Here is a 10,513-nt window from a genome sequence, read left to right as displayed (position 1 = left end):
GAGGAGGTCAAATCGTTTCTATCTCAGAACTTTGAGATGAAAGACCTTGGTGTGGCTGATGTTATCTTGAACATCAAGCTACTGAGAGATAATGAGGGTGGGATCACACTTCTGCAATCCCATTACGTTGAGAAGGTGTTGAGTCGTTTTGGATATTCGGACTGCACACCATCTCAAACACCATATGATCCTAGCGTATTGATTCGAAAGTCCAAAGGCATGGCTAAAGATCAATTGAGATACTCTCAAATCATTGGTTCACTGATGTACCTAGCGAGCGCAACGAGGCCTGACATCGCGTTTGCTGTGAGCAAACTGAGCCGGTTTGTTTCCAAACCGGGTGATGTACATTGGCATGCTGTTGAGAGAGTTATGCGCTATCTGAAAGGTACTATGAACTATGGACTTCACTATACCGGATACCCGTCGGTACTTGAAGGGTATAGTGATGCGAATTGGATCTCTGATGCTGATGAGATGAAGGCCACAACTGGGTATATGTTTACTCTTGGAGGTGGCGCTGTTTCCTGGAAGTCTTGCAAGCAAACGATCTTAACGAGATCGACAATGGAAGCAGAATTAACGGCATTAGACACATCTGGTGTTGAAGCGAGATGGCTTCGAGATCTTTTGATGGACTTGCCATTGGTTGATAAACCGGTTCCGGCTATCCTTATGAACTGTGACAATCAGACTGTCATCACCAAGGTGAAGAGTTCAAAGGACAACATGAAGTCCACCAAACACATAAGAATGAGATTAAAAGCTGTCAGAAAATTAAGAAACTCCGGAGTGATAGCGTTGGACTATGTCCATACGGCTAAGAATCTGGCAGATCCCTTTACAAAAGGGCTATCACGTGTTGTGATAGATAATGCATCGAGGGAGATGGGTATGAGACCCACATGAGTTGCCATGGTGGTAACCCAACCTATATGATCGGAGATCCCGTGAACTAGGACCTGGGAAAACAAGCCAGTGGTGAACTGAGGAGAGTAACTATACTAACCCACTCCGTTGGAGATGCAATACTCTCGATACTGTATGGTAGGATGACTACGGTCTCAATGTGTTCCAAAGCTTATAAAAGCAAGATGCTATCCTACAGAGCGATCTTTGGAGGAACACACCTATATGAGCCCGACTGCTGGTCACAGTCTATGAGATTGGGGTGATCTCTAGTAAGCTCATGAATAGGCCAGGAGTGTGACTTATATGCTCCACCCGAGGGGTCAGCCTTCGGCAGCCTAGTACTAGTAAGACATGTAGTGAAACTTCTTTACGCCAAACTGACAATTCAAGGCATAGTCCATTGTTCAGTTGTGAAGGAGTGTAGCCACTTGTTCTAGGTGAAGTTCAACCTTAACAGGTCTTTACTGAAACACTGGTATATCGAAACAGCAATTGGAACAGAGGACACAATGGGCCCTCGAGATCTGGTGGGGGATTGCTGAAATCTGAGATGGGCTCTAGGCCCATATTGCAATTTCTGAAAAATCTCTAAGGGCCCATGTGGGTTATATGGCACTAGGTGTGGTGGGAAGTTTAGTCCCACCCCGGAAGTGGAAGGAGAGTTGGAGTGGTTTATAAGGGTTTCTCTTCTACATGCTATTGGAGCTTGAGAAGAGAAGAGGCCCTCGCGCACTCCTCCTCCGCCGCCCGCCTCGCCACGCCACGCCTCGTCACGACGCGCCGCGGGTTGCGGGATTGAGCCGAGCCGAGCTCACACCTACGCGCTTATTTTTGCCAGTCACTAACGGAGAGTTTTCTGACAGCTGGGCCACGATCTGAGACGTCGGATCGTGGGCTGTCACGGACTCGGACGTGGGTCGAGCCCACGTCTCTCCACGCGGCTGCGCCTATAAGTATGCGGTGTCTCCTAACCCTAGCCGCCACGAACAGATCACATCTGCTCACGCGCACGCCCACCGTCGTTCCTTTGCTGCTGCTGCCGCCGGTGACTCCATCCCGTCCGCCACGTACACGGTCGACGGGAGAGCAGGTCTCCGAAACCACGCCCTTCTGGTTCCTGTACGGGGTGAGGGGCGAATAGGTTTTTGGGCAGCGATTACGCGACTGCTCGCTTCCGATCGTCTACTTCCTCTACGTCCGCGTCGCCTTCATCATCACCATGTCCACCGACGCCGACCGTGCCGCCGCCGAGAAAGCTGAAGCCGACAAGAAGGTCGCCGAGGACGCCGCTGCTGCCACCAAAGCCGCGGCCTCTGCGTGGCCTACTGGAGGGTATAACTCGTTTATCCCGCTCCTGATTATTTTCATATTAGCAGTACTAGCAGTATGTGTAGATTTGTCTACTGTTTGCTTAGTACGTGCATGTTTAGATCAGAGTCAGTACGTCATCAACTTAGTCAATGCCATGCTAGTGATTTACTCATGGATTAATTTAATCGAGAAATTGCCTATTTACTCAACAGTACAGAGGTATACTTCCCCCTTCTCAGTGCTTTTGATTACAGTGATTAGAGTCAGTAGGTAGTGATTAGAGTCAGTAGGTAATACTAAACATGGTAAATTTCATTAGAATATGACTTGCAAGTTGATGGGTTCAGAACCTTTGTGCTGTGAAAAACAGTTATAGTAAGAGATTCAGACAATGTTCTTCTGATTAGGCACTGGACTAGCAAACTGTTTGGTACTGTCTGAGTCTTTACCCATAAAATGTGATAGTAATTAAGATCATATTATGCAAGAACCAAAGTGGTGCTGATTTATGATTAAATCTAGAAAAAGACTGATATTTGGTCACATGGATGAATGTTAATCCTTGTTGAGTGTGTCTCTTGTATAGAACACAGTGAGAAATAAGGAAAGAAGACTGATATCTTCTCGTGGAGGTGTGGATGCAGGACCCATCCAACGTGCCAAAGATTAGCACATGGAGCTGCCGGAGCCGGACGGCCCAACCTCACCGCCGACAGAAAAGCGCACGATGGTGCATGGAGTCATCATCCATGTTGGATCGGTGGAGGATCACATCACCACACGTTGTCACAGCTTCACTTTCTATGTTTTTGATATGGTTGATGGCACCAGCCCTTCTCCTTTCGAAGATGGAGGTCACGGGTTTGCAGGGGACAGGCTGGAGATTTTTAGATTTAATTGTTTGAATACGTATATTTCATTTCATATTGTGTCAAGTCTTGCGTACTGCTCCCTCCGCTCCATCCGTTTCAAATTTGTGAACGGAGGGGTGCTTCATATGAGCTTCTATCTATAAACTTTTGTCCGCAATCTATTTGTGACAACTTCTCTCCAAGGTAGGAGCCACTTTTGTATGCTTACTTCTCGTGATTCATTCTTTGTTGTCAAATTCTCGTTCATTTGGTGAGCTTGTGTAATATATGTGTTCATTGATCATGGCCAAGTAAATCAAATTGAATTTCCTGTTAAGGTCTGATGCTTATAGCTAAACTGAACAAAATATATAGTGAAATAATCAACTGATAACCAAGCAAAGAAAAGGTTGCCCCCTAGTCCTTGGAGCTGAGTCCAGTTCTTAACCACAAGCTTCCTCAAGGATAAGCAGCAACAACAAAGATAATTTAGCTTTGCACGATCCTCGGCACTGATTATGCAAATCTGAATAATCTCACTTGAATCTAATAAAAATGCATCAACTTCTATACAACTTTTTTATGCAAATCTGAATAATCTCACTTGAATCTAATAAAAATGCATCATCTTCTATACAGCTTCTAACGGCCGCCAGTAAAAACTGATAATCTTCTCTACAACAATCTAGAGCTCCTTTATCTTCTCTTGTTGTGCAACATCCTTCTTATCATGTTCTTGCGCCTTCCCTTCCAGCTCTTCTAACCACCCATCCTGAAATTGCACAGTTTTTTAAATCAAAAATTGCACTATGGTATTGATGTAAGCATATCTGTTTCCCCATTTACTGCTGCCTTGTGTATGGATCATTGTGAACATTAAAGATGATACCTGAGTTACTCAAAGCAGTTGACACTGCCAGATTATTCTTTTGAACTTTTGGAGTGATAGTGGGAGGCTGAGTATCTAGAGTTCCATTCACTGCCTCTGTAGATTAATATCTACTCATTGTCAAATGACAGGAGAACACAAGGAACAAGATCCTACACATAGAGAACCACATATTTTTTGTTTAGGGTATAAGAAAGTATATACTCCCTCCGTATCAAAATATAAGACGTTTTAGTAGGCTAGTTTAGCCTACAAAAATGTCTTATATTTTGTTCAGAAGTAGTACATGATATATTTCCATCATCTGTAACTACATGGTAACATAATGGCTATGGGGGGATGAGAACCTTCAGCTTTGCTTCATTTTTTTTGCTGTCACTTGGTTCCAAACCCTCGCAATCAATATTTCACCAAATCATTTCCCTCAAAAGCATCCCGAACATCCATTACAAGATTGATATATGTTCCATTTTCGCTGCAAAACCAAGGAGTAAAATAACACTTGTTTAGTCTCATGTCCTGGTCAATACGGACGAAGAAACACATACATCTACAGTCTATTTTACAGCAAGTAACTTTTGTAGATATAGAACAAGTTACCTACATGATACATGATACAGTGGGGAGGCAGGATACAAATCATAGAAATAGCAAATGTCTATGATCTAATATCCTTGGCATACAACCTCACAAATAAATTTGGAATCAATCGTGAGGCCAGTAGGGTCAAAATTAGCATTCATTTGTAATAATTAGCTCATGGTTATCCAGATTTAGCAGGCAGGATTGCGCATTTTCAAGCATGATATGAATCATCCTGTGAACACACTTCCCGAGTTGGCAGCGACATCCTCGCATATCGAATTGCCAGCGGACCCATCGCCGGCATCACACCACCTTCGGCGCAGCGGTTCGGGAATTTCCACCCACAGCTTCTTCGAAACGGCACAGTAAGGCAAAGCAGGTGATGCACCACCGGTGGCCGGTGATGGGTCGGTGTAGAAGAGTAGTGGTATCTGATCCTTCAGGCGAGGTGGGCGGTGGCCGGCGGCTCCGATCCCGCGGGTGAGGCTGGCGGCTCCGATCCCGCCAGTGAGGAGGGCGGCGGCGTTCGAGCGGACTGGGCCGCGGAGGAGAGGGTCGTGGGTGAGGCGGCAACCGGGATCCCGCAGATGAGAACGGGGCGGCGTTCAACCTGGCTGGGCCGGGTGGATCGAAGGAGCTCCGATCTGGTGGTGGCGAGAATTGTGGAGGGGATAGGAGCAGGAGAATACGGGGGTGGAGCGATTGTTACGTGCGGGATAAGATCGTGGGGGCTGGATTTTTTTTCTTTTCATGATTGACTGGTGGGGGTCATAGGCTGCCAAGGGCCGCAAATTTGGAAAAGTGTCGGGATTATATTTTCAGTGAAGGGGGAAAGGTATTTTTTGGCGTAAACATGTGAAATATTTTCAGAAAATTAGAAAGTATCGGTGAGGGCCGGAACGAGCAAGATCGGTGCTTGTGGGTCCGGATGACTGAGATCGGTACTTGTGGGTCAGTACAAGTAAGATCGATAGTAGCGAGTCTGGAAGACTAAGATAGGTACTTGTGGACCCGTATGAGTAAGAATGGTACTTGTGGGCACGGATAACAAAGATTGGTACTTGTGGTTTCAACGACTAAGAGCGATATTAGTGAGCCCAAACGAGTATGACCGATACTTGTGGGTCTGAACAACTAAGATCGATAGTAGCGAGCCCGAATGATTAAGACCGATACTTTGTGGGTCCGGACAACTAAGATCGATGCTTGTGGATGAGAATGACTAAGATCGCTACTTCTGGGTCCGGACGATTAAGATCGATAGTAGTGGGCCCAGACGACTGAGATCGATAAAAGCGAGCCCGAATGTGTAAAATGGTATTTGTGGGTCCAGACGACTAAGATCGATACTTGTGGGTCCGAACGACTAGGACCGATAGTAGTGAGCCTGAACGAGTAAGACCGATACTTAAGTCCGGACGAGTAAGATCGATTGTAGTGAGCCCGAGCGAGACTAGTACTTGTGGGTCTGGGCGACTAAGATTGGTATTTATGGATCTGTACGACTAAGATCGATAGTAGTGGGCCCGGACGAGTAAGAACGGTATTTGGGGGCGATCACACTAATAATGCTATGGCCGTCCAAACCCACAACTAGCACTATGGGTCGTCTGATCCCTCAACTAGCACTATGGGTCATCCGAATCCAGAACTAGCACTATCGGTCATTCGGGTCCACACGCACAACGATGGGTTGTTCAGTCCCACAGCTAGCACTATGGGTCGTCTGGACTAACAACTAACACTGAGTCGTCCGATCCCCCAACTAGCACTATGGGTCATCTGAACCCAGAACTTAGCACTGTCGGTCATCTGGGTCAACAAGCACCATGATGGGTTGTCTAGTCCCACAACTAGTACTATGATTCTTCTGATCCCACAACTAGCACTATGGGTTGTCCAATCCCCTAATTATCATTATTGGTCGTGTGATGCCACTACTAGCACTATGGTTTGTTCGAACCCAGAACTATCAGTATGGGTAGTCTGAACCCACAACTACCTTTAAAGGTCGTCCTGATACACAACTACCACTACGGGTCATGTGGTCCCTCTACTAATACTATAGGTAGTCCTGACACACAACTACCACTACGGATCGTCCAAACCACGACTAGCACTATGGGTCACTCGGACTAACTACTACCATTATGGGTCATCACAACCACGACTAGCACTATGGGCCATACTGTGTAGGAGATATGCCCTAGAGGCAGTAATAACAGTTATTTTGTATCTCCAAAGTTTGTAATGAAAGTTTATGTTCCATGCTATAACTGCAATGATTCTCGATTCTGCAATAACACAAGGCTCGGAGGGAAACTCATGTGCACGTGTGGTATAATAAACTGTAAAATGTATTCCTAGTCATGCCTCTAAGACTAGCTCAAGTATTGCATGATGATCCTGTTTTCCTGATCATGGGCATGTCTATGCCAGCAATTTTGAAGGCACATTGTTAGAAGAACACTTGTGTTGAATTGATCCGAATTGATGTTATGCTATGAGATACATTCTTCAGTAGTTAATCGTTAATAACACACAGAAAGTTAATGTTTGCATAATTCCTTAGACCATGAGAGTATCGAGTTCCTTCGTACTTGCTTCGTGAACTTTGGGGTTTGTTAAACGACATCCGTAACTGGGTGGCTATTACGGCGGCTTACGGGTTCACGAAAAAGTATGGCAAGAAACGAGATAACTCAAGATTGGGATTTGCTCCTCCGACGATGGAGAGATATTCTCGAGCCCTCTCGGTGTTACGGTATCCATCATCGTCTGGCCAGACACAATGTGATTTGATCATAGGGATGCCGGAACATGGAAACGAGAAAAGAGAACAAAACCGGTAATGAGGTAACTAGCATAGTGGACAAGTTGTTGATCCACAGGGATGCAAGTAAATATCACCTCGGGTGTTTGTAATATATCGTGAAGCAACATGAATAGCACACGGCAACTGGAGGTTCACTCGAATATTTATTCGTGTGGGTATAGGGGTCAATATGGGTGTCCACGGCTCTAATGTTGATCATTGATCGGAAAGTGTTTCGTGTCATGTCTATGCTTCACCGAACCTATAGGGTCACATGCTTAAGGGTCATCTATCTGCAGAATACTACACAGGGAGTCTGAGAGGAAGTCACTGGAAAAGTTTCAGAGACAGCGGAAAAGTTCCGGAGAGAACACCGGAATAGTTTCGGTAAAACTGAAAAGTTGTTTCAGGGTATACCATTAAGTCAAATTGGTTTCGGCACACGCCTGATAATTCTAGCGAGGCGGGAGGTAGACGATGGCGGCTGTCCGATCCAATAAGACACGAGGTAGATGATGGCGGCTGGCCGGTGAGTTGGAGGTAAACGACGGTGGCTGGCAACTGTCCAGTACACACACCAATCCGATGGTTCGAACACCAGACAAGAAGAATAAATTGTTAATGAGTAAAAAATCTATAGTGTGCATAAAACGATTGTAATAAAGGTCTGCTATATTCCAGCACACAGATCCCTTAATATCAAAAGTAATGCATGTGCAGGGTCAAAGAGAAATCCGCGTACTGGTATGCTCTCATTTAGCTTAGCACCACCTATAAGACTTCCCTTCTGGGAGTTACTGGGATAGATATTATTGCCGAATTTATTGTTTTGTCACTCTTCCAAGCCATGTCCTTTTTTTATTCACTTGAATAACCAGCCTATTGACCCAAACTGTATATGTGTCATTGAACAAACTCCAAGCAACAAGGCCACATGGAACAATTGGAGCACCATCAGAGGTTACCTCAGGTGCACAATCCGATGTCAAATGTGCAGCATTCTTATACCACAGTTGTTTGTCACCTTGACTTTTCACATACCTAGGAAAAAACGAGCAACCATTGGTCTGAGTATGTCAACATAATTTGTTCCGACAGGGCAATAGTCAATACAACAGTATAGTGTGCCTGCTAATGTATAGAGCTAAATGAATACACAAGATCCAGTCCTATGGTGTCCTATAAAAAAGAGAATAGAAGGTAGGAAATGAATATTTTCAAATTCCTTGCGAAGCACTGAACTAGATATGACAATCTCATTTTCAGAAAGGAGTGCCATCTTAGAATGCAGCTAATCTAGCAAAAAATGTAGATACAGGTCTCAGCAAAATGAACCACATGTTATGCAACTACTGTACTAAGTCAAGATCCCTGTTGTATGCTCAAGTGATTTAAGTCAAGATCCAACCTGAAGTTTGCAACAGAAGGGAATCTGCACAGAGACAGCTGGATCCAGACTAAGCTTTCTTTCTGTACTATCTAGGCTGAGCAAAGTGTCAACCAAAGTATCTAAGCTGATCACTCTTTAAGCACACGCTCCACAATTATGTTCACAAAGAAAGGATATATGGTGCTACATTGTAAAAAAAATGTACTGAAGGCTCACTGTGGACACTGCAGAAATAGATAAGGAACATGGAGACGGTTTAAATCTTTACTCCAGCAACCAAAAATTGTTTTCATATTAGAAATATATGGAAGCAAACACAATACTATTAAGAAGACAAATATCATACATGAATTGACAACTAACACTGTTGTAACTCATGTCCCATCACAATTCACAAGGTCATTTACAATATATGACACAGCAGAATGGACATTGCAATTATAAAAACCGTATTCAATACCGAATTTTGATTTTGGTACTCGTGTGGAAACTGAAGTGAAAATGACTACAAGGTTTTGAATTACAAGCATAGCAAGAAGAGCGAACTAGATGATTATGCTTTTTTTTAGAATGGAGGCACATGCCCGGCCTTAAAATGAGGCCCTTAGAGTATTCCAACTAAGGTTTGACACGGGGCGATGGGAACAAAAGCAAATAGGTTCGATACATGGCCGGAAAGGCCTCACAAGCGAAGAAGCGCATGCTAATACTAACTATCACACCACAGCACCAACGAAAGCACCGTACCCAAGGACTGTGATTATGCTAAGCACATGTTTCCATGATTAGAGAAGTCATAAGCTTGCTCTCAGTATACTTATTATTTTTCAGTGATAAGGATTTAATTAACCATGTCTAGGCATAAGCAAGCAAGATTTCAGATTTAGACTCTCACAGCTACTCTAATCATGCATGCCAAGAATTCGTACAACTGGTAAATCACCCTATTCAAGTGCTGAAATGAATATAATTAAACAGCAGTAGATTTCAGCAAACATCCCCTCAGGCCGGCCTTAATATGTTCAGACTTGGGAACAGGCAAAATAACAGAGCAAAAGTACTAGAGCGATCAGGAAATGTATTGCTCTGAACATGCAGTTGATTGGGCGTAGTTCGGTGGCAATCAGAGCATGGGACTGCCGCGGCCGCACGACGACGCGAACATGAGGATCGGAGGAGCTAGTAGGACATATATGCAGCTACCTGTAGTCGGCGGGAAGCTCGCCGGCGGCGAGGTAGTACGGGCGATGGACGTCGGAGGGGAAACCGCTCGAGTAAACAGGAGGGAACTGCGCAGACTGAGGCAGTATGGTTTCCGGCGTACGGTGGAGAGATCGATCCTCTGTCGCCGGCGGCAGGTTAGGGGGCGCCTGGGAAGCGGAGGCTTCCGCCGACTCGGCGCGCCGCGGTGGAGGGCCTGCAGTACTGGTGGCCGGCCGGATCCCTGCGGCAGGAGCGAGAGGAGGGTGGCGGCGGCGGCGGCTATGCGAGGGGATTGAGATTGGATTCGTCCGTGCGTGGGGACGGGGACGAACTTGTCGTGCGGAACGGAACGGACGGAGCAGCTCAATTACTAATTTACCCTTTTTACAGAAAATAAATCTTTAAATGACTTTCCCAGATCTAACTGTCCGAAAATTTTCGAGGTGGAGTTATATGAAAGTACTAGTCGTAACTCGCCAATCATCGTAAAAGAGCTCATTTTTCTAATGCATGAACATTTTTAATTGTCATGCCATTTGTGCATCGCTGGGGAATGT

General features: G+C 45.1%; 1 long non-coding RNA gene across 5 annotated transcripts; it reads right to left on the bottom strand.

Moving 5' to 3' along the window:
* Positions 1–3,386: 3,386 nt before the first annotated feature.
* LOC123105913 (uncharacterized) lies at positions 3,387–10,306 on the bottom strand. Of its 5 annotated transcripts, none has more exons than XR_006451085.1 (6): positions 9,957–10,306; positions 8,329–8,404; positions 7,781–8,242; positions 4,311–4,438; positions 3,964–4,115; positions 3,387–3,846 (listed from the first exon to the last, which is right to left on the bottom strand). It is a non-coding gene; the product is annotated as an uncharacterized lncRNA (long non-coding RNA). The 5 variants fall into 5 exon arrangements; XR_006451084.1 differs by having other exon boundaries at positions 8,106–8,242; XR_006451088.1 differs by having other exon boundaries at positions 7,781–7,924.
* Between the last annotated feature and the right edge of the window lie 207 nt (positions 10,307–10,513).

The sequence above is a fragment of the Triticum aestivum genome, chromosome 5A (assembly GCF_018294505.1).
Source record: "Triticum aestivum cultivar Chinese Spring chromosome 5A, IWGSC CS RefSeq v2.1, whole genome shotgun sequence".
NCBI classification, from domain to species: Eukaryota; Viridiplantae; Streptophyta; class Magnoliopsida; order Poales; family Poaceae; genus Triticum; species Triticum aestivum.
The sequence above is the reverse complement of the archived record's forward strand: the minus strand, read 5'-3'. Positions and strand labels throughout refer to the sequence as shown.